The sequence below is a fragment of the Emydura macquarii genome, unplaced genomic scaffold, assembly GCF_026122565.2.
Source record: "Emydura macquarii macquarii isolate MOO-44397 ecotype Brisbane River unplaced genomic scaffold, CSIRO-AGI_Emac_v2 contig_2171, whole genome shotgun sequence".
NCBI classification, from domain to species: domain Eukaryota; kingdom Metazoa; phylum Chordata; order Testudines; family Chelidae; genus Emydura; species Emydura macquarii.
In genome coordinates, this window is record NW_027132308.1 from 2,964,195 (window position 1) to 2,989,126 (window position 24,932).

General features: G+C 37.0%; 1 long non-coding RNA gene across 1 annotated transcript; it reads left to right on the top strand.

Annotated features, from left to right (window-relative positions):
• Nucleotides 1–3,172: 3,172 nt before the first annotated feature.
• On the top strand, nucleotides 3,173–23,128 carry LOC137160209 (uncharacterized). The gene is made up of 4 exons (XR_010921809.1): nucleotides 3,173–3,217; nucleotides 3,708–3,853; nucleotides 19,546–19,685; nucleotides 22,874–23,128. It is a non-coding gene; the product is annotated as an uncharacterized lncRNA (long non-coding RNA).
• Nucleotides 23,129–24,932: the final 1,804 nt, after the last annotated feature.

Here is a 24,932-nt window from a genome sequence, read left to right on the forward strand (position 1 = left end):
GGCTTTAGTTACATAATTACATGCTATCTAGCAAATATTACAATATGAAGTATTTTTTTCTGCAACCTTAGATATACATGCATAGAAATAACTAACTTGAGACCTGAGTAAGAGGGAACAAAATGAAAGGATTAGTTCTGCTTGTGTTTACAATGGGTTCTTTTCTGTGCATTGTGATATGATAATGTTCCCTCACCACTGATCTACCTCGGAAGCTGTACAAAATACCAGATAGTACTAAATTTGAGAATTTTTTGAAATAAATGCATTTCCACAGTATGAACCAGTGAATGTTTGCTTTATTGATTCTTGCACATTTAGATATAATAAAAATTAACAGTATGACAGCCCTTCACCTTTCTCTCACCTCATTCATGTGCTCATCTGCCTTCTTGCTCTAGACTGCCAGTTATGGCTTCTTTTCTGTTCTTGTTTCTGTGATTTCCTACACTTAAGTGTTGACGTTTTTGCTCTGTGGATCTCAAATGTGGATCGTGACCCCTCAGGGGGTTGAGAGGTTATTATGGGAGGGGTAGCAAACTATCTGCCCCAGCGCATGCCAGAAAGGATGACATGGCATGGAGGGGGTCATCACCTTTTTTTTCAAGGGGGTCTCAGCAAAAAAAGTTTGAGAACCCCTGATCTAAACCTCTCTTCTTCCAATCTACTCCCTCTTTAAAAATTGCTTTCAAAGCAGTTGTATAATGTTGGCATGTAGGACATGACCTTGCAACTTCTGGTCCCACAAAACTGAGTTGCATACGTTATATAGGCCATAGAGTTAGGGAACTAGTGGAGGCAGTATCTAGAAAATGTTTAGCATGTGATAGATATGTAATTAAAGTACACTGAAATATTTTTCATACAGCAAGGATTAATATTAATTTGCCCTAATATTTTGCATGACCCCTATCTCCATAGTATTTAAGTATTATCTATTTAAGTGAATCATAGCCAAAAAAGCATAAAATGCCACTTTTGCGGACAAGGTGGACAAAAACACCCCAGAAAACAATGTTCTCAGAGTGTCCATTGACATATCCTGATCCTACTGGCACTGCCTGCAGGGCCACCAAAGAGATTTGTGGATTCACAGGACTGATCCAGATCTGAGAACTTTATTACATGATACTTGCTGCAACCTCATCAACTGTGGTTACTTTGGCTGGTGCAACAGTCCTTAGTAGACTATGCATGGATGATGATGATGATGATATGGACTAGATAAATTCAGTAGTTAACCTTCTGTCCTTTCCCTTTGTGTGACAGAATCTGAGGTTCAGATTTTCTATTTGATCCAATAATATAGATTGCTACTCAGCCCACAGGTCTTCTCCATCTCTAATTCACATAGTCATAGCTAAATTGATATTGATTGTTAGTGATTGATGCTAACTAATACTGACCTTCATACTTAAGTGAAGTTGCAGTAGATGCATATATAAAGGTAAACATCTTTCAAATTCATCTGTAAGAAGCTGTCAAAAGAGTAATGGAAGAACAGAGGTTATTGTAGTGGTTGCTTTAAGAATCATGACAAAATTATTTCTTAAATTTTCTTCAGGTTTTGGATATGTGATTACATATTTTGACAATATTGTTGTTAACCCCAAGCGTACATGCTTACCTGCAGATTTAGCAAGTTCTGGAGGGCTACATATTTTTACCCCTCATAACAAATCAGATTGTACCCTATTGCACAATATTTTGTGTGTGAAAATACTTGGTATTAACTACGAGGCAATTTTTGTCCCGTCTCATGGCTATTAAACCTCATAACAGAAAAAAATGCAGCTGTAATAAAACCAAATTGTATTTATGACCTAAGAAGCAGACAATATAGATTCCTGACAGGTAGCATTTATAACATATGCTGACAAGTAAATCTTTGTTTATGACCGGGATGGCCGAACAACCAAAATGTTTGTCAACAAAGCATATGAAACAAAAATCCCTTATAACATTCTGCAAGCTGAGTTTAACTGGATGATGCTATATTAATTTTTGTAATAGGTGGTGCCATTGGCATGAATAAGATTTATTATGTTAGTCAAATGAAAATGCATGCAGTGAATAGAGAAGTGTAACTGTCAGTACCTGCACAACAAATCTAATTAAATGGTGTCTCATTGAAGATGATTAAAATGAAAAGATAATGAAGCAAATGACATGAAATGTGTTTAACAGAATTTGTTCTGAAAGAATGGGAAAGGTCATTACAATTAGGAAAGTAGCCCTCCATGTTGTTAAACTATTTTTTAAACTAATTAAAACCCTGAGTTTAAAAAAGAGTAAAAAGAAATGGAAAGTCATCTAAATGTATTTTTGTTTGCTGGGCCCAAGAAGGAAATCATAGAGACACTTTATCTAGAGATGGGATTGAACTGTTCATCAGATCTGAATCTCTCCTGTATGTTGAACAATTGCACGTTCAAATCCAAAGTTCACCACTCACACCTGTTTCTCTGTTGAGCTGATTTTAGCCAAGACCCCCAGACTTTAGAAATATTTGCATATGGATCTAATTTTGGATGTGAACTTCATGACTAGGTACTTTCTCTAATTTTAATAAAAATTCCATCCATGTAGCACATGCTGTGGAGTCAGTGGGACCTAAGCATGTCCTAACTTTAAACACGGGCTTATGTGCTTTCCTGAACTGGAGGGGGACCAGTGTGCACAGAGACAGAACTGAGACCTACACAATTTAGGCAAAACTCCCAATAAGTCATGAAAATCAATGGGAATTTTGCCTGAGTTCAGGAATGGAGGGTCCGAATCATTAAGGTTCTGTCATTTTGTTCATTGTGGCACCCAATTTTGGTAGGAATGGAAGTGGTGGTACTACGCCTGTGAAAGTTTGCTCTAAGACATTTACAATCTTCATAAGGGAGCAGCTGTTCTTAGGGGTTCTGACCAAACATGAAAATATTGAAGTTTTATTAATGATTTTTTGTTGCTTTTCTGCACCTGGTCACCTAGAAATTCAAATCTTGCCCATGATTAGCCTATATCATAATCGCACTGCACATTGAGGGAGAATCAACCTCACATACAGGTGAACAAAGAGTTAACAGGAGTCTGAGAGCTCACTTCGCCTACCTTGCTGCACCTGGAGGGTGCATTAGACTTGATTTGTTGTTAGGCCCAGCGGGGGCAGCTTGGTTGTGTTGATGAAAGAAGTGGGAGCTGCAAGGGGGATCCAGACACCGAGGAGGTAAGAAGTTCCTGCTCTCTGGGAAGGCAGGCTGATGAAGGTCACAGGGACAGAATTAATCCCTATGTGAAGCCTTGTGGCAAGGCACACAGAGGAAGTTCTGCGGAGTCAGTATCCTACAAGAGAAAGATGGAGCTGGGAAGACCTAAGGGAGAATCCAGTGGCTTGGAAATCAGAGGAGAGGCTGTGTTAAGCACAGGCTGCAGTGTAGTAGTACAAGGGGCTCAGAGGCAGGAAGTGGCGCAGGGAAACAGCAGTGTATCTAAAGGAGCAAAAGTAGCTGCTTAATATAGGGTCCCAGGGCCAGAACCCAGTGTAGAAGGTGGGCCTGGGTTCACCAACCAGACCCAAGGAAGGTGTATGCAAATCTAGTGTAAATATTGCTGAGCCCAGGGGCTGAAGATGGAACTTTAAGTAGTGGCTGAGAAATAGCCCGAGAGGAGGTGTTGGGATGTTTTTTGGACTTTAGTTGTACTTTTTGTTACTCCAGAAGGGGTGGAAATTAATCATGATCTGGCCAGAGGGCCAAATTGAGAGACAAGACAGACAATTACCAGGATGGAGCAATGGTCACAAATAACATTACAGAGGAGAGAGCCTGCTATGCCACATCCTGCCAGGAAGGAGTTTCCAGTGGTGAGTCTACCCTTCTACATGCATATACAAACACTTTCTGCACATGTTTCCATAAAGAGGTTTATTACACATACACTGCAGTGTGTTCTAAATGCATAATGGCAGAAGGCTCCATCAGGAGCTAGCTTATGTACCCCATACTCGGGAGTGTAAGGAGGAGACCCCCACTTGCCTGTTCAGATTACACACATGACAGGTCATGGCACTGCAAGGGGAATGTAGCTTCTGCAGGACAGTGGGAGCTGGTGGGGAGCTGGCAGCATCTTGATTCAGCTGTGTTGACCAGAACATTGGTGAAAAGAGAGCCAGTGTGGTGAGAGACATAAGTTGCACTTTGTTTGCATAGCTTACTGCCCCCATAGAGAAAAGGGGAGACAGAGACTTTGAGTCAAGAAATTAGTTCTCTAGGTTGTTCTTGGGGCAGCACAACTTCACTGAGACCCACTGCAAGGTATCAACCTAGCCTTGGGTACTTACCAATCCTCCCCCATACACTCTCATGTATTCTTCCAGACAGGGCCATTGCTTCTCCCTAATTTTTCAGAGATGTAGCCTCCTTCTGCCCCACCATACTATAGTTCAGAAACAGTTAATCTCCTGGTCACTAATTTTTAAGCAGAGAAGAGCCCATTATGATCATATGGCTAGCAGCTCTGTAACTGAGCAGGTGCCTAGAGTACTAAATAGATGTCACATTAATAGCCTCTGGAGTTCCTGAGCAATTATTCAATGAGATTCTTACATCCTGTGTAGGAAATTCCTGTCCATAACCTTTTTTACCCATGAAAAGTATTCTGGGATGCTATCTGCCTCAGACCACCAGGCTGATTTCATGTCTGGTGTTACCTTTATATCCCTCAACCCTTCCCTTTCCATTCATGTAGCATTTTTAACAATTTCAGACCACTCTCCTGTACATAAAAAAAAATCAAAAATAATTTGTACCACTGGATAGAAGAGAAAACTGGCACTTTTGAGACAGCTGTCAATACTTCATCCACAGTAGTAAGAAGTGAAAATCTGTTGTGAAATCAGAGGTCATTAAGAACAAAATACTGGATTGGAAACAGTTTCAGAAAGCAGAAAAAGTATTTTGTTTTTCATTTCTCACCATGATCTTTGCTCAGTGAAAGACACATTTGGCAATGAAGTGACTCTCAACAGGGTTTGTAGTGAAGGTGCTTGATTGCCTAAGACAATCACTTATCTGTGAAATAAGGCACTTAATTGTACTGTAGCTTCATCTGGTTTCTCCAAATGGCAAATAAGAATTACCACTAGGCCCAAAGGTAGCTAAAATGCTTTTACTTATTCTCCAGGAAACATAAAATGGTTTTCTGATTAATATTGCATAATTGAGGTTACCACATAAATGTTCCATTATGCTGTGGGAGCGGAAAAGATTTAAACTCAAAATGGTAGAGGTGGGCTTTAGCTGCAAAATATGCATCAGGGTCCTGAAGCTGCCCCTTCCAGGTTTATGTGTTTTTAATTATTCCAGTTGTTTGTTGAAATAGAATATACTTGTATAATTTGGATTGGCGTTTTCCAGATTTCAGAACCCCTTACAGCATCACCACACTTCAAGGGTGCTTGCTTCAGGTTTCCATTTCAGGCCCATCTCTTTTCTGTAGATTACTTTGAACAGTGCAATAAGGGCAATTTAGTGTAGTGCTATTTTTCAACTGTCTCATACATGGTGTGAGTAGTTATGCATCACTGCTATAGTGCTGTATACAGGAGTAGTGGGATGATGTGAATGCAAAATCTCCTTAGTAAAAAGAGCATTAAAATATCTAATTAGATTACATCAGCAATTAGTTACTGTTCAACTATAGCATGAATGGTAATTACTACGGTTAAGGTGGTGCTATACCATCTATTCTAACTCCTGCTCGTCACTTGCTGAAACATTCACCTTTAAGCTCGTACATACTGTCCTCAAGCTTTCCATCTCACCTGAAGTTAGTTCTGATCTAAAATCAGGCCTGATGCATGTCAGCTGTGGAATAGCAATGTGCAATTTGAATTACTGAAGACTGATCCTGAATTAACAACTTTGAAGCAGAGGCCTTGGAGGTAATTCACTTTTCAAATAAGAGTTCAGTTCAAAGTCCCTGATGTGAAGCTGTATGTAGAAAATAATGAACATAGATCAACCCTAATTAGAAATTGGACCTAAGTCAAAGGGTTAAATTTGCTGTCACAATTACTAAAGTTTACGTTAATAGTAAAGCTAAAGTTTTTGTTATTGCCCAAAATAAACAGGAAACAGGAAAACTACAGTCTAAGTGTCTCTAGATTTAACATGTTGATACATGTAGGTAAATGCATGAATATTTATCAAATGATTAAGTAATCCATGGAGGTTATAAAACTTGATTACTTCCAAGTTGAGCTGCAATTTGACAGCTACATATCTTTTCAACTCACTTGATAATCATAAATAAAGCCAAGAAAGCTTCTTGCTGGCAAAGCATTTGAATCATTCCATCTGTTGAAGGGTGTGGCTCCCATGGTGAGACAATTTTTCACCTAAATTTTATTTTTAAAAATAAACAAGGATATTTTAAAGCACATATGTGGGTGGAACCCTTTGATCTTGTGCCATGCCTCTCAAAGCTGGCATTTTATGCAACACAAATACCTCAGACACCAGACTAGGAGCATTGGTTTAAATAATAACTCAAGAGGGAAGAATGCCATCTGCTGTACAACCTAACACTTTTTAAAGCACCTAGTTTTCTTTCCTTTGTGATCTCTCATTCAAAGGCTGACAAAGCCTAACTGCTTACAAGTACTGATTAAATGAAAGCACAAGGTGGTATGGTTGCAGGAAAATAGGTAGCTGAGAGTCTGAAGAAAAATGTAATTTTTGCTGTATTAGGCAGATATTTGTTCTGAATATTATTTTGACACATCCTCTTCTCTCTCTGTTTCCTTAAAGTTGTTTCTGTTTTGAAAGGAATTTTTATTTTACATAGAAGAAAAGATGGAAAACACTGGTAGATAAAGTACTAATACATTCTGAGAGTACAGCAGGTAAAGATGACAATGCATCCATGTGTAGTAAGCACTTGAACTGTGAAGAGACCATATCTTGGTGCACCTACAAATACTTCAAATTCCAGAGTTGAGTGATCGAATACTTAAAACATGATGAATTTTATTTTTTTCAATCTCTTCTGCCGTCTTTTTTTCTTTCTCTCTTTGAGTGACTTTTTGATCTCTCAGTCATGCTGCCCAAGAAGACTTTTTGTGTTGGTTGTTTAGAGGAAAAAGTATGTAGCTTGTCCTTGTCCCTTGGCTCCAAGATTAATGCTGCACTATCAACACATTGCCAGACTGGTTCAGCTAGTGCAGCAGCAATGAAAATCTGCTCTGAGTATTTTCCCATGTCTTCTGAAGGCAATTGATGTGATCTACTATACTGAGAAAAAGCTGTGTTGCCATCATAGTTATAATTCCTAACACATGTAGTAGAGCTGCAGCTACAAACACATGCTCACAAAAACAGCAGTCTCTTCCCACCAACAATTGGTGTATCCTCTAGCCATAATACCCAGAAAAAGGAGGTTGGTTTTCTTTCTCTTCCATAGCAATGCCTTTTTTCTTTCCTGTTTACTATGTGAATGAATACATTTGGTCTTTTAGATATGCAGATTTTTTTGGCCATTTCTATAAATGTACAAGGTATTCATTTTTTTTTTAACCTAGTTGTTTGATTTTGCTCTTAGTTAATGTGGAGACTAACTACAATGACTATTAGTGTAATGAATCTATCCAGTAGTAGAATTATTGCCTTGCCATAAGTTAACTTTACTGGGGGAGAAGGGTAATTAATTGTGTGTGAGGCATTTCTCTTTTCCTGTAAATGAGATGCTGTTCACCTAAAAATATTTGGTCCACACTTTCTGATGTGACTTAGAATAGAAGATGACCACATATGAAAAAGGTGGTTGCTTAATAAGGACTCAGCAATTCACATCCCACCGTTAGCATATTAAAGAATACACAAAGGGTCTCTCAATTTCCCCTGATTCTCCCATTATACTATACTATTCGTGTCTTTTTATATGTTGCACAGCAGTTGTATTGACACTTTACACTCAATTTTATGTAAGCAACTAATATGTTATGATGAATTGATGTCAAAGATGAATAATTAGCTATCTGCTTAGATAGTAAAGACAACTCATTTGCTTCTCACCATGAACTGGACTTCTGTTTGATTTGCGGCTCTTTAGAAATGAATATGGTACAAAGGCTATTAATAATGGCAGACTATTGATCCAACTTTTTGGTTATGCCTATCACTAGCTTATAACTAAAGGCATGAGGGAGTTATATTTTAACAGTTAGCTGATTTGTTCACTGACATCCCATTTAAAAAAAAAACCTTGGGGACATTATTGGACATCAAAGCTATTTATTTAGTATGCACATTTTTATCTCTCTTATAATACAAGTAATGGGAAAATATCGCTACTTTTCCTTGATATAGATTTGTCAATTGCCTTCCATAAATCAAAACATGTTTCCTAATTCCTGTGCCCAAAAGGATTTTTAAAAAATAGCAAAAATCCTAAAAAGCTGCCCTTAATACAAACATGAAAACAGCGAAGAGCTATTACTCCAAGAGCACGTCATCGGTCAAGTTTGGATTTAATGGAATGAGTGGAAGGCTTTGATCAGTCACCACTGAGATGCATATAAAATTCATATAGTGTAAAACCGACAATTCACTTTTAATAAAGACAAACATCTTTGTATGAATTTGCCAACATGAGTGTTTTTCATTGTCACAATTAGCAGAAACAGGTGATCAATTTTGATCTAAATGTCAGCATGGTGTATAGAATTGGGTTGTCATTTCCCTACCAGAGACAGTTCTACTCAGCAGAAATATATCAGGCTTCCTTTATGTACATGCAAGCCTACATGTTTACTGTTTTGACTACCAAATTTCCATTGCATCCTGTAGTGTTCCACAATAATGTCCCAAAATACCGCAGGTGAAATTCTGGCCTAAGAAGTAAATGGCAAAAAAATCTCATTGACTTAAATAAAGCCAAAATTCAACTCGGACTCAAATCTTATGCTTTACTGAAGGGAAAACTCTACAGAAGTCAATAGCAGTTTTGGAAAATTTCTACTTTCTTACCCCTAAAAACAGGAAAGAAGAATAATAGTGATTTAATCTCTCATGTCTGTCCTCCTATCTAAGTAAAATAAAAAAAATATTGACAGAGAAATAGAACTATGAGCAATAAACAATATGGGCTTATATATGGTCTGAACAAAGGCCCATTGAAGTCACGGGAAAGCTGCCCATTGACTTTATGGACATCATAAAGTCCAGTACCCACTAAAGTACAGATCTGCCAAACTTTATTACTTTGTTTGATAGAAATACATAATTAGTAGGTGAAAGGAAAGTTGTATATAAAATATTTAAAGTTTAATGTAATTTAAAGTTTAAGTTGGTAATATTTATCTCAATTATTTTAAATAGGAATGGCAATCAACATTGCTATGTAGACTCAAAATTATCTGCTGTATTATGAATAAAGGATGCAGGGGGATCACCTTAACATTTGCACTGTTTTGAAGATTCTGCAATTCTCAGCTGAATTCTTCATTAGTGAGTGAAATTATATTGCTGGAAACTGTGCAAACTGTAGAAATGGTTAAATACACCCACTGTTTCACTCAGAACCATATTCTGTATGGGCAGGTATCCTGATAATCAGGATGACTGCAGAGGTTACAAAAAGCAACTAAATGGCACTCTCTAATATAACTCATTTTATTTTTCTTGCCTATCACAACACTATTGTCGAAACTTTCAGTGGTATAGAGCAGTGTTTCTCAATGACTGTTCAGTCTGTGGACAGGTGCCGGTCTCGGATATCTCCCTGACACAGTTTAGGAAGGCAGCAAGCTGGTCCCCATTATCAAAAAGATTGAGAAGCAGTAGTATAGAGGGCCCACTGTTCTCATTACTTCAGTGGGAGCTGCAGTTGCTAGCATCTCTGAAAACCAGGCCATAAGTTCTTTTGGTACACAGGAGGGGTATTTTTGTGCTAACTAACCAGATTAAGTATCATTACATTACACACTGTGTGTTTTTGCTAGAAGAAACCTTACTGTATCTGGCTCATATTGCAGAAATCCTTAATACAGGGATCTGTAACACAATCAGGGTATGTCTACCTGCAACAAAAGACATTCATCAGTAAGTCTTGAAGGCTGGGTCAACTGACTCAGGCGGCGTTACAGGGCTAAAAATAGCAATGTAGATGTGTGGGCTCAGGCTGGCACATGGGTTCTGAGGCCCACCAGGTTTCAGAGTCTGGCTAAAGCCTGAGCCTGAATGTCTATGCTGCTATTTTTAGCTCCATAATGCAAGCCCAAGTGAGTTGACCCAGTCACTGAGACTCACTGCTGTGGGTCTTTTTTTGGAACATAGACATACCCTTAGTTTCCCTTCTTAAGCCCTTAGAAATGTGCTCTTACACCGTGAAAAATATTAGCCATTTAATACATGCATCGTTTAATGCATCAATTACAAACACACAGTGAGGCCTAATCCTTCATTCCTTGCATTCACAGAGCTCCTATTGACTCACATAACTACAGTAGGACTATTGGTGGTTCACTTAAGCACAGAAATAAAAACAGGATCAGGGCCATAGTTTTTAAAATATTTTGGTATGCTTCACAATAAAAGGCACCATATAAATGTAAATTATTGTTTTGTATGGTGTGGGGGAAGAGCTACAAATTAAAATGAAAGGTTGGTACATTTAAATCAGGGCTGTAAATTACTTGCAGTTAACTCAAAACAAATTAACTACTTGAGTTAACTCAATTAAAACATTAATTGTGATTAATCAATTTTAATTGCACTGTTATAGAATAATAGAAAAGTGCAATTTACAAGTGTAGATTTTTTTTGTTACATAATTGTACTCAAAAATAAAACAATGTAAATCTTTAGAGCCTACGAGTCCACTCAGTCCTACTTCTTGTTCAGCCAATCACAAAGACAACAAGTTTGTTTATATTTATGGAAAATAATGCTGCCCATTTCTTATTTACAAAGTCATTTGAAAGTGAGAATAGGCATTTGCATGGCACTGTTGTAGCTGGCATTGTAAGGTATTTACGTGCCAGATATGCTAAACATTCATGTGCTCCTTCATGAGGAGATGCTTCCATGCTGATGATGCTTGTTAAAAAAATTATGCATTAATTAAATTTGTGACTGAGTTCCTTGGGCGAGAATTGTATGTCTCTTGCTCTGTGGTTTTACCCATATTCTACCATATATTTCATCTTGGATGGTGACCCAGCAATGTTGTTTGATTTAAGAACAATTTCACTGCAGATTTGACAAAACGCAAAGAGGGTACCAATGTGAGATTTATAAAGACAGTTACAACACTCAACCCAAGGTTTAAGAATCTGAAGTGCCTTCCAAGGTCTGAAAGGGATTAGGTGTGGAACATGCTGTCAGAAGTTTTAAAAGAGCAACACTCTGATGCAGAAACTATGAACCCAAACCATCAAAAAGGAAAATCAATCTTCTGTTAGTGGCATCTGATTCAGATGATGAAAATGAATGTGCAATAGTCTGCCTGCTTTGGATTGTTATCAAGCAGAACCTGTCATCAGCATGAAAGCATGTCCTCTGGAAGGTAGTCGAAGCATGAAGGGGCATAGGAATGTTTAGTGCATCTGGCATATAAATATCTTGTGACGCTGGCTACAACAGTGCCATGCAAATGCCTGTTCTCACTTTCAGGTAACACTGTAAACAAGAAGCAGGCAGTCTTATCTCCCATAAATGTAAACAAACTAGTCTTTGTGATAGGCTGAACAAGAAGTAGAACTGAGTGGACTTGTAGGCTCTAAAGTTTTACATTGTTTTATTTTTGAATGCAGTTACTTTTTACATAATTCTATATTTGTAAATTGAACTTTCATGGTAAAGAGATTGCACTACAGTACTTGTCTGATGTGAATTGAAATACTATTTCTTGTTTTCTTGCAGTGCAAATATTTGTAATCAAAAATAAATATAAAGTGAGCACTGTACTTTGTGTTGAGTTGTAATTGAAATAAATATTTTTGAAAATATAGAAAACATCCAAAAATGTTTAAATAACAGCGCGATTAATCACAATTAATTTTTAGTTGCTTGACAGCCCTAATTTAAATTAATTTAAAGGAAGTTGTTATATAGCATACACTCAAATTTAAGGATTCATTGTCTCAGAAGTGTCATAACTGAAGTATAAAAAAATATCTACCTAACTTTATGGCCATTAATAATATTAGCTATTCAAGATAAGGCCAAAAATATGAGATGAATTGTCTCATTCTTTAGATTGTAATTCTACAGAGAATACTGATACACATAGCAATACCATTACCTGCTGATTCAAAAGAAGATTAAAAAACAGCAGCAACAAGAAAACTGACATTCATAATGAATGTAGCAAATTTCTGCAATGCAGTAGCTGAGGGAATAATTTTTCCTGACACTAAGTTCTATCATTTTACAAAGTATGAATAGTCTTCCTAACAGTGTAACTTAAAAGTTATGGAATGTCAGGAACAATATTGTCTTACACTTTGAAAAAAATAATTTTGTTTTTTACCTGCATCTTGTGTTTGAGACTCTACTTCAGTTCCAAATGAAGCATAGCATGTCATATAGAGCAATAAGATATTGGACTATGTAGACCAAATGTCTGATCCAGCACAGCAACTGCAATATATTATACGGACCAAATTCTGCGGTCCATGTTCAGGCAAAACTCCAAAGGAACACAAAGGTGAAATAAAGTTTAGAGAAAACTTGATTAAAAGAGCCACATTCTTCTTCGTGATTTTATCATGTTGTTTTCTTTCCCTGTTTGTGGCAGCGTATGCCAGGACATAGACTGCGTGTTGTGGTCACACCTTTCAGAACACCACATGCCATTTAAAAAAATAATAAAAAATATTTTATATATATTAGTGTATTATGGCATATATTCTAAATATAGGAAATATTGCAGTATGCTTCTTGGTGCTCAAGTTTTATGGTATTAGGTGTTAAAGAAAAAATTAATATAACTGTTCAGTTTCAAAAGTTTTGTTCAGCAGAGAGATCTCAGAGCTGCTTGTTGGGCATAGAGAAGCACCTGAGAGGTGATGATGATGTTATTACTTCATTGTTAAACACATACAACAGATATTAGTCATATTGCTACTGGAAGGTACTCTGGCAATGAGCACACTATAAGAACATCTATAGAATGGAATCAAATAGAATGTCTTGGAGACTTGACTTTGGAAATTTGAATCTCTGAATGAACATCAAGGGGTGGTTTTGTCTGAACTTCTGGGTGCTTATCCAAACAGATTGTTAGAAGGTTTGCTGAACACTCAATGGATACCGATTTTGGAGAAAATTGGAAAGCAAGGAAGAAAAGCATACAGCTCTTGTCTTGAATGGTAGGCTTTTATTCTGGAAGTGCTTTTATTTTGAGAACATACATTTCAGTCTGTGTAATTCCCCAAGGAACATTCCAGTTATTTTTGTTTTTATTTGATCCAACACCAATCGAATATTTTTTATATCTACTGTACTTTTATATTGCCATGCTGCCTTAGTTGTTCCCTCCCTTAAACTCTCTCCCCAGCACACTTTTATCTTTTCTAGTCACTTTAAATTCTCCTGCAAAAAGATGCCAAGGTAAGGCGTTCAATATGCTTGAGGATTCAAATCTTTAAGCTTTCTAGGGGTTCTTCCATGAAAAGGTTATTTGAAAATGAGATACAGTGCTGCTTTTCCTCTTCCCTCCAGCCTGGAGAGGGTCCTTCTTGTTGCTTTCTGTGGGTCTGATCTAAGTCCCATTGAAATCAATGAAAATCCTTGCTTTCACTTCAGTGGGCTTTGTGTCAGGCCTGAAGTGCTTATATAATACAATATATAATATTTACTATAAACTCTTAAACAGTATTACTGCCAGCTCATCATTTTTTCCTGCTGTACATCCTCCCCTCACCTACCTTGATTTTTCTCTATGGACACCTCTCAGGACAGGCTAGCTCTGCTGTCCAGATGACTAGCTGTTACACTTAATTTTAGAGCACAAAACCTCCCACCCCCAGTGGAACAGAGTATCAGGAGGAAGGGAAGAAGGGGGAGCAAGATGAGCCGCCAGTGGCCATACAATATCAGACAACCAGACTTCAGTGATGCAAGCCAAAGCCGGATTTCAGAGTATAAGGACTGTTAATGATAAGTTGACCACTGATACTGTGTTGAACTTGTACTTAGCACCTTTCACCCAAGTATCTCAACGTACTTTACAAACACTACCTTTTTAAGTGTCACAACAGCTTTATGATAGATAATTAATAATCCCCATTTCACAGATTTATCCAAGCAACTTGTTATAGAGCACGTCAGTAGGTCTGTCATGAACGATATTTAGTTTTGTGAGTAAGAAATTAGTTATGTAGGGACACTCACAGATCATCTTCTGTTGTACTAATAGATTATAAACAGACCACTTCCTGTAATGAACAAAATATTTAGCTTAAAGAGTAGTGTGGAAAAAATTGTTACACATGCAGAGAAAGCAAGCTGCATCTTGTGTACACAAAGAGTGATAGCAATTACTAAGGTTCAAGTCCCTTCTCTAGGATATTTGTTGGCAACTTTGACAAGGACGATAAAAGCCTACATTCAGGTAGTATCAAATAAGGTGATCTTAATGTGGATTGCTTGTGGATATTGTGGGAAAATGGCCTTTGTTAGAGCTACATTATTCCTGTGTTTACTCTTGGATGTCTCAGTGCATACATTACTGACATCTGTGACAGGCTAGCATTTGTTAAAATGGGAAACATGAATCTTAATGTTTCTCTTTCATATTTACTTAATTAATGGTCAAACAGCATGACTTGGAGGACAGTTTAACAATCCACTTTGTCACACAAGCATTCATTTGAAAGCATTTTTGTTTTTTAAGCAAAACTCACGTCATGGTTGTCAAAAATGCTGATGGTCACAAAAGGAGGGAAGTTTTACCTAGATCCAGTCCAGAATCTGGGTATTATTTTGCAATCTGAGACATTTGCTTAGTTGTGTGCTGTGATTATGACTTTTAAGTGAGGCTTTCCCCAACCCCTCAGGGCTTGCCATCTGTCTTGGTTTTAGTGAGCAGTTATATATTTGAATTCATTGTCCTTCATCCCACAATCCCTGGGCAATACTTATGCAGCAGAGGTTGTCTCACTGTGCACATAGTAAAAAGCTTAGGGTGGCAGAGAGAATGTCTTTAGAAGTGGTGAGAAGGGGTATAAGATTAGCAATTGATGTATTCTTCTTTCTTGATTTGTCAAGGGTCAGAAAAAGTGAGCATTGCAAGCTGTTTACAGCATGGGTGAGATTTCAAGTTTTAACCCAGTGCATCATATTTGTGTTACTTATTTGATAGGTACTTATTTGATAGCTGTATGCCTAGCACTCTTCATTTTTTTATTCCTTTCTATTCTCAAAGAAGTGGGGCTTTGGTTAAAGACAAAAGTAAATAGTGCCTGTCATCATTTCTGTAATATTTTTGACAACATGTAATATTGTTTTAATTTGAATGGGAATATCTCATAGGCTGCTGCTCTGTGTCTAAGAATGATTGCAGACAGACTTTGTTTGTGCTCAAGACCAAGCTTTACTGATGAAATGCTCAGCTTCCACAAAGAAAAATATCACAATTTAGCAACAGGCATCTCTCTAAAATATTTAAAATTTTATTAAAAAGAGCTTGTAAAATTACCTGTCAAATGCCACCTAGTGACTCCCAATGACACAAGCTTAACTTCCATTATGAATGTTGCTCACTTTCCATACTACTTAATGAATTTGTTACAGAAAACTGCTTCATTTTCTTTTAAATTAAGTAATCTATCTAATTTCTTTGTATCATACCTATCACTCTGGTTTGAGTGTCTTACTAGTATTGTGTAAATACTCCAGCCAATCTATATTTGACAAAGAACTACAGTAGTGATTATTTTGAAATAGGTACACATTGTGTGGATAGAGATTTGAGACATATGGGTAAGGATAAGAAGAGTAGCCTCATTTAAAATGTTTGTACTGTCCTGAAAGTTTCTTTGGGTTTCATGGATATTTCCTATACAATCAGAATGGGTAAATTGTAGTTTTTTTAAAAAGCCCCTGAATCGCTAGTTTAAGGTAGGACTAATAAATCTTAGGAGCCACACTAACAGCACACTTGCTGAATACAGATTTTGTATGTCTTGCATTTATTTTATATGTTATCCCTGAGTGCAGTAACTCCCAGCATGTACTTTGGGAGTAAGTGTCTGTCGCACTTATCCAGAGGATAAGGAACAGACTTTGAAGGAAATATCATCAGGCATTCTTGATCTCTAAAATGATCCGCTTTTCTGCTTCAGTGTGTTGGTATATAATGAATTCAATAAGCTAAATGCTGGGGTGCATTACTAATCATCAATATAGTATTTACTATGTTCTAAGAACCATAAACTTATAAGCATCACATTCAAGCAGTCAAACATATTTCAATTTTGGCAGAAGCTTTTTGAAGGATGTGGGAGGGAGAGGGAGATATAACAACAGTTAAATCAGTTCATGAGACTTTTTTTGTCTCATGAAGAAAGAATCAAGCTGACTTTCATGATTTTGAAGCAGTGTGCACTTTTTGTAATAAATGTCAAAGGAAATTCATGGTTCACTAACTCATGAAACTTCACATCAAATCTTTTACTGAAGCAACATAATAAGGAATTATATTAGTCAGACCAATTGTGCCAGCTGACGTCAAGAATAGTTATGGACAGTGAATCAAATGTTTAGGGAAAAACGATTAGAGGAATTGACCCTCACTCTCAAAACTACTTCATTAAATTGGTACTGTGACTTTATCCCTCAATCCCAGTGCTTTGGTGAAATTTAAGCAGTAGGGGAGGGAAAACCTGAGTTCCTTCCACTTAAATGCCTAGACAGTACTCAAGGTGATTCTTTAAAAAAAAAAAAAAAAAAAAAAGAGAGAGAGAGAGAGAGCGCGCACAACACCTTCAGAAAACAAGCTATAATAATGCTAGCTTTTCTTCAGAGTTGTTATAACCTATAAGACCAATTAAGCAATGCATTTTCTTTGTGCACACATGGAAGTGTAAAATCAGATAAGACTTGAATTCAAAGTTCCAAAACCAAATATCCCTGGATAAAAAGGACTGTGCCTGAGGAAAGGGTAATACAAAATGCAGCATAGACTATCTTGAGGAAACAATTATTTCTTTCCGCTCTGCTGAAACCAAAATACTTTTGGATAAATTTAGCAGAAAATATAATGAACCTTGAAAGCAAGACTGCACATTTGTGTGTGTTACGTGGTAGTGGTGTTTGTAAAGCTGTCTGAGATTGGGGAAAACACTGTTCTGAAAACAATTTATGTATATTTTATTAATCTAATTATTTCTAACATAAATCTAATTAAGTATCTTTCTCCTCATCTGAACATGAAAACATTCAAAAATGTCTAAGTGAGTTGTGTGAACCCTAGTATATTATCAATGAACGCATCCCACGTTGAGGAATATTCAACAGGAATAACACACAATGATATTGAATGTATTCGTGACCAAACCCTTCTTTGAGACTGTATTTTGTATATAGTCATGCGGTGATCATGTAAAATACAATCCCACTCAAAAGAGACTTTGTGAAAAACAATTTTGCAATGTTCTCAGTGATTCTGAACATCCAGAGCTTGATGGACTTAAACCTTTAGAGCGGGAGTGGTGGTAGAATGGAGTGGATACCCATGGATTCTTAACACTTGTTTTCTCAAAGAGAATTACCTTGGTTACTATAAGAAGTTGTCAGGCTTTTCTCCGAATTCATATTAAACAAAGTTATTTGTTCTATTCTTTAACTTGTATATCCTTTAACATTGACATTCAGTGGATTCGAGGTATGCTTATATAGTAAGACTTAACAATGTAGAGAACAGACCAGGATAGGTAGGCTTGACGGAGCCTTGTTCATGTCCTCAGTGATATCTGATGGTACAGGAAGGATTGAGATTCAATTATACTTAATATAGTAACCAAGGTAATTATCTTTGAAAGAACATTCCAAATATATGATAACTTGTCTATTTGACTTTGAAATGAGATCAGTAACTTTTTTTTCTTTCCATATATACATGCAATCCTCATAGATAATTAGTTTTGTGTGTACATGTTCTAAACAGACACACATAGATTGTGCCATTTTCACTAAAGGTCCTATATAGTTCTAGTGGAGAAAAAGGACCTTAAATTATATTTACAATCACTTTAAGGCCCCTTCACACTTCCCAAACTAGCTTACTATGATTTCAGTTATGAGAGAAGCTTTCAAAAGTTCTTGAAAGATTAAAGATGGAGAGAAGAATACATACTGTGGCTATTCATTTTAATTTAAAAATAATTGACTTCAGTTTCTGAGAATGTTTTAGGAAATTCTTTTACTGGTAGGAGTTTTCATAGAAACAGCAAATATTAAGCAAATATTGGAGAATATTCATAGTGAACTGGAAGTCATAAACGTGAGTGTTTGCACTGGAGGAACCCATACAAGGAGTTCTCATGCAGTCAAGGAGAAGATATATACCACGTAATCTATGATATATGTCCAATCAAAACTAGTGTGAAAGTAGCATTTATGAGAACACAGTTTTATATAAAACTTCTAAAATTTTGAATTTTAAATGGGTTTTATCTTGATGGCTTAAATATATATATATTTTTTATCAAGATGAAGATTCTAAAAGATAAGTTTTGCTTTATAGCCCAGTTTCAAAATAAAGGAGTTAATGTAAATTTGTCTTTTTTGTAAGAAGAATGATGACGTAGGTCATAAATTCCAATTTATTTTTAATGTTGCTGATGGATTAATGTTGAATGACTGACTGGAAAAAGAACCCTAGCAATTAGCTAATTTTATTATTTTTGGATTGAACTTTCCATAAAGTGGTCACAAAATGTCATCATAAGACTTTTTCACCTCGATAAGAACTTGCCAGCTTCCAGAAAATTGGTTTCACATGTCCAAAATTTTGATACTTTGGGTGAGTCACAGACTTAATGTCTGAGGTATGCCAGTTTTTCCCAGATTAAGACTAGATCAAAATGACCTAAATCAAACCTGATTGGACCAGGTTGCATGGCTCTGAGGTAGGCCTCATACTTGATTAGTTCAGTCTTTGGAGGAAAGCTCTGCAGCTCAGAGTAAGTGAAATTTGCAAGCCATAAGGTTCAGGGGTAAGGGCAAAAAAATCTAGCCTTTTGAGTCAACCTCCCACCTAAGGGAAGAGAATGACCTTCCAGAATCCCCAAAACAGATTACTTGCTGGAGAGGAAGTCACAAAATCAACAACCAGGCTAGTCTAATCTTTAACCAAACTCCCCTGCACTCAAAGAGGGCCTGCTATAAAGAAGCCCTATGCCAGCAAAACACTGCTGTCTCGCTCCTTGACTGCACATCCAGCTCATATTCTATGAGAGTCTGGAAATCTGTAAGAGACAAAGGTTTGCAAGTACCTGTTACCACAAGTATTTTATTTTTCTTTCTATTTTTTGTCTCTTGCTTACAGAGTCTGCGAGACATCCCAGCCTATTTATCTTTTTTATTTTTAGCATGTGGAAGTGAAAGTTTAGCTGTGTGCCTGCATGTGTGTGTGAGCACTTCCATAAAGTCCAGGTGGGAAAGATGCCTGAAATAAAAGTTCCTCAGGTAAACAGCCCTAAATATTATTTCCTATAATTAGTCAATGTGATGTGTGTTTAAAAGTCCTGAGTGACTTGAGGTTGTCACCTGTAACTTCTGGTAAATAAGAGTTTTCAAACTACTTTTTTTCAAGAGAGTTCTGCCGAAGTCTACTATAATTTCTGTTCGGATGGAGGGTGAAGAACAAAGAGTTAACTGACACATAGGAATGGAAATCTAGGGCTCTGAGGTTGTGGTTGTGACACTTAATCTAATCTATATTTTGAATGGTTAAATCTTTTAACTGGTAAAATTATTTAGTTGGGATGTTATGACTAAATGGACAACCACCTCCTTAAAATCATCTTTAGAATTTATGAGATTGCCTATTTTTAATATTTGATTTAATGCTAAACCGATATTGAGAGTAATTTGTTGATTTTTCCTTTTATTTGATATTGATTTGCTAGTTGTATTGCTTTATCTTGGTTTAAATATTTTAATAATAGTTTAGCTTTGGTGATATGTCTTGATTTTTATTATTAAGTGGTTTTAATCAAATTTATAAAAACAGTCATATTTCTTCCAATAGCAATGTGGGTGGAGACCATTGATGAGATTGGCAGATGTCAGGCTTTAGGTGGAACAGCTGGTGAGCACCTCCTAACTAGTTCTTGGTTCTCACACTAAAACTCATTCATGTGACTAATACAGACCAAGAATTAGTCACCAAAATTATTACATGGAAATCTTCTTAAAAAGAGCAAATTAGAGACTCATAAGCTGATCATAGACCAGTCATGAGCTGAAATTGTGTGGCATGGTGAAACAGAGAAAAAGACTGAATAGATATCTGATGTACAGTAGTGAAGGACAGAAGAATGCGGAACATCCGCCTCATCATATACTAATGAGACATTTCAATCTGTGAAGTGCACAGAGGGTAGGGACAGACAAACCAACTTTGGTAAGAAAGAACCTGAATCTAAACCAAAGCCTGAAATTCAAACTGAACTTTGAGGTACCCATATGAGGTTTATGAAGGCATGATAATTTGTTTTTCTTTAAATTTCTGAGATGTTCACCAGCTACGATGGTACTTGGTATTGGCCAAAATACCAGGAAAGGGAAATGATTATATTTCTCAAAGGAAGGAAGGATGATGGGGCACTCAGACTTAGTCTGCTTTACAAAGTTTTGAAGGCATAGCTATGTTGGCTAGGGTTCAGGACGAGGGGGAAAGAATTTCCCCTAGCCAATATATCTATGCTGGAAACATCCTCCCTTCCCCACCCCCACCTCCCTCCACCCCGTATGGATGCAGCTATGCTGATAGAAAAATGCTTCTGTCAGTTGAGAAAATGTCATTTAAGGAGATGGTTTAGCTATGCTGATGGTAGGAATTTAGGGGGCTTTGCTGGCATAGCTATTCTAGTAAAGGTTCTGTATCATAGACAAGACCTCAGTTCAGTTGTTCTGCAGCCTTTCCTTTCTTGGAGGGAGATGGGAAGTGGTTCTCTAGGTGATATGGACATCAGCATGGAATCACATTTACTTTTCGCAAGATTGTTTAAGCAGTGTGTAAAACAATTGGGGATTTTTAAAAGCTTTTCTGTAATTTTCCAGTTTTTTATGTTTTGAATGTTTGTCACTCTGAAGTACTTACAGCTGCATTACCTATTGGCAAAGTTTTGGATACTAGCAACATTGGAGTCTAATTATCTTCTGAATGGAAATTTTTAACTTTTCTGAAAGTTAAAAGTGAAGTGATGAGAACAGTAAGGTGCTTGTTAAGCCTAAAGAGGAAGCAAACAGAAACACAGTGGCAGGACAATTAGGAGAACTCAAGGATGCTATTAAACAGCCAGTCCAACTGACCAGCTGAGATTCCTTTCCTTGCACTCACATTATAAAACATGAATGGTTGGGGGTGATATAAAATGTTGGATTGGAGGATTCTTGACACAGATCCAGAGAACAAGAAAACATTTAAAAATCTAGTAAAAAAAATTAACTTTGTGCTTTCAAGTAAATAAGAACTGAGCTTCTTCCTAACTCTCATGCTGGAGCTGAAACTGTATGTGCAACTATTATGATGATCTTAGCTGGGTTTGCCTTTTCAATATTGTGTTTTTTCCACTGATTTTGCAGTTTAGGAAGTAGGACCAGACCTGTCAGTTGTGAGAAACTAGCTTTGCTCTGCTCACTAAGATAAGAAGATGTACAAATATTTGTTTCTGGAACTCTTACTGTAAATAACATTATTTTTCAACTATTTTCAAACATCATCATTCATTTTTGTTACTGCATTCCAGATGTGGCTGGCAAAAATTCTCTCCTGAACCTAGCAGACATGTTATATTATCTATTCTAGCCTGTTTTGAAAACAACATCCTTTCCTTCCTTGTCTAATTAGAGGCATTCCTAATACATTTTGTGAGCAATGCAGTGTCTAGCCAAATTCATTTGCAGTCGTTGATCATCTTTCATTTGGTTGTACATTCTATCATCTTACTGTCATGACTTGTGAATTACGACCTAGGGCAATTGCATGGGATACTGCCCAGTATCTTCAATTTTATAATCCTAGGTCTTCTCCCTCCACTGAACTGTAATGCTACTAATAACCTTTCCTTAATTGTTTGTGTGCATATAAAAACAAAAATCAGTGTTGGTACCTTTTCACACAGTACAAAATAAAAGCATAGCCTGCTATGATTCCTTTCTGAAACTCACATTGAAGTCAATGGGAATCTTGAAGAAAATCAATGGCAAGCTACAGCTCTGAAGCGTGTAGTACAAATCAACCAGCAACTGTGTATAGTACTAATCTGAATAATCTTCCCGTGCTGATTAAAGCTCACTCTTCCCTGCCGTTAGCCATTGAGAATTAAATTCTATACCATTAGAATTGTCACTGGGCCAAATACTGCTCTCGCTAAAACCCATTATAGCCATTTATTATAAATCACTCTGGTTTTGTATATGTGGTATTGTTCATGCAAAATTTAGAAAATAACTATGAAGGATCCGTTGTAGTGGAATAAGACATAAGGAACAGCTCCATGTAAATGTTATAAAGGAAACACTTGAGCCTTGTAAGACTCCACAGGTAAATACTATGGAGATAGAGGAAAGCTATCCATCAATATTCTCTGGGTCTGATTTTCTGTCCAATGAAGTCATTGACAATGCTCCAACTCTCTTCGTTATAGCAAGATGTGGGCAAAAGGAAGAACTGGAACTATTTCAGCACTTTTCCATCAACCCCTATAACTTTTCTGAAATGGGACAGTCTGTAACCACGTCTGTGATATGCTTCCATCAGATCCAGAAGCAAGTGTGGATGTCTTCCTCCATCTATGGACAGAAGGAGGGCATACATCAGTGACACTTTCACTGTTTCTGTTCCATTAACTGGCTGAAACCAGAATGGAGATGTTCTGGATATTGGTAATGGATAAATGTGTTCAGAGGTGGTCTTTCTGCAAGCTAATTTCTTTCTTTTTCCCCCCCTTATTTTTAAAGAAGAAATTTGGTCCATGGTGAAAGGTAGTTTGAGAGATCTGTTGGGTCAAGAAATAGCTCCGTGAAAAATGGTCAGAATGTTTGTATATTTTAGGGTGAAGGATAAGTTTCCTTGGTCAAAGGTGAAGCTAACTATCAGTCAACAGGAGTGTGTTTCACCAGCCATAAAAGGTATGGATCTGAATCATGGATGGTGATTTGGCTTGCTTTCAGTTTCTCAAGATGGTTGCTATAAGAAAGCATTTTGTTCAGTGAAGAAGTGTTGTACTACTCATTCATACTACATACTGGCAAAGACACCACAGATGTGGCAAAGACACCACAGTAGTAAGTTGATAGTTGCCTTACATTGAGAAGAACTGACTTCTGGGGTGATGTGGGGAGGCAGCAGTGCCAGTTGATGAAGTAGTTCACAACTGGAAAACATTCAAGAGAAAAAGCAACTCTTGACTTCTCCCATGGCTGAGGTGAAGGGTTGTTTGAAAAGCTTGTGTTGGAATTCATATGCCCATATTTTCTTCCAATGTTCTTCAAGTCTCCTTCACTCAGAGGACCCTTAAACCTGTGGGTAAGGGGAAGGAAAGGTACATTTAAGTGCTGGTATGTAGTTTTAGTGTCACATCAGCTCTTACGCTTAATGACTCTTCACTTGGTTATGTTTTTTCACCGCGTGAGCACTGAGAATAAACTTCTGGTGATAGAGCCCATCTCCCTGCTTTGAGTACCAGAATGAGACTCTGATTGTATCCCAAGTTCAAAAGTAACCTGCAACATTGAAAAGTATTTTCAAATACCAGATAGAAGACAGTTCTTGAGCCTCACCATTTTCTAGATTGATTTACAGCAGGAAAATAAATTTCTATTTTTAAACATGAATTTTTTATAAGTGGCAGAGAAAAAAATAAAAGGAGAGGAACATAACTGCCATACTGGATCAGATTTCTGGTCCACCTAGTCCAGTACACTATGTCCAACAATGGCCAGCACCAGATGCTTTTAAAGGAAGGGGATAAGATGCCCCAGAATACCTATGATGGTGTTCTACAAGGGAGTCTGTCCTTGATCCCTGAAACATGAGATTTTATATCCTTTTTAAAACATTTTCTGTAGTGTATTATAGAACTCTGGATATTTTTATTCATACAAAAGTCCAGTCCCCTCTTTGAATCTTCCTGATTTCTTGGGAGAGGTGCATTAGGTAATCCAAAACTAAAATCCCAAGATGGTTAAGAGCAGGGCTGTTTTAAGATCTTCGTGGTCCCTAGGCACATTTGCCTTTGTAGGCCCCCCAACTGAAATAACTAATTTGATTTTAAGGTATTAATAAATAGTTTTTTAAATAAAAATAAAAAATTATATATAACATTTTTTTTCGTAGGCCCTGAAAGTTTCGAAGTCCCTAGGCGCTGTGCCTATTGTAGCCTAATGGATAATACGGCCCTTGTTAAGAGCTCTGACTAACATTAGAGTGCCATAAAAATGGCTGTGAGAGTTAGAGGCCATTGAATGCTTTTGATACATTGGAAAAATATCACAATTAGAACATTACTCAGAACAGATGTTCTTCTGCTGATCCACTATGAATGTTCAGCATTCAGTGGCTCTTGATATTTCTCATTTCTCCCTCCTGGAGGGGTGATGGAATGGCTGGAATTTGGGCTATGGCGTAAAGCACAGAAAGACAGCAATTCAAGACTTTGGACAATGTTTTTTCTTTTATTTTGTTTTTTAAATGCTGCTTGGAGT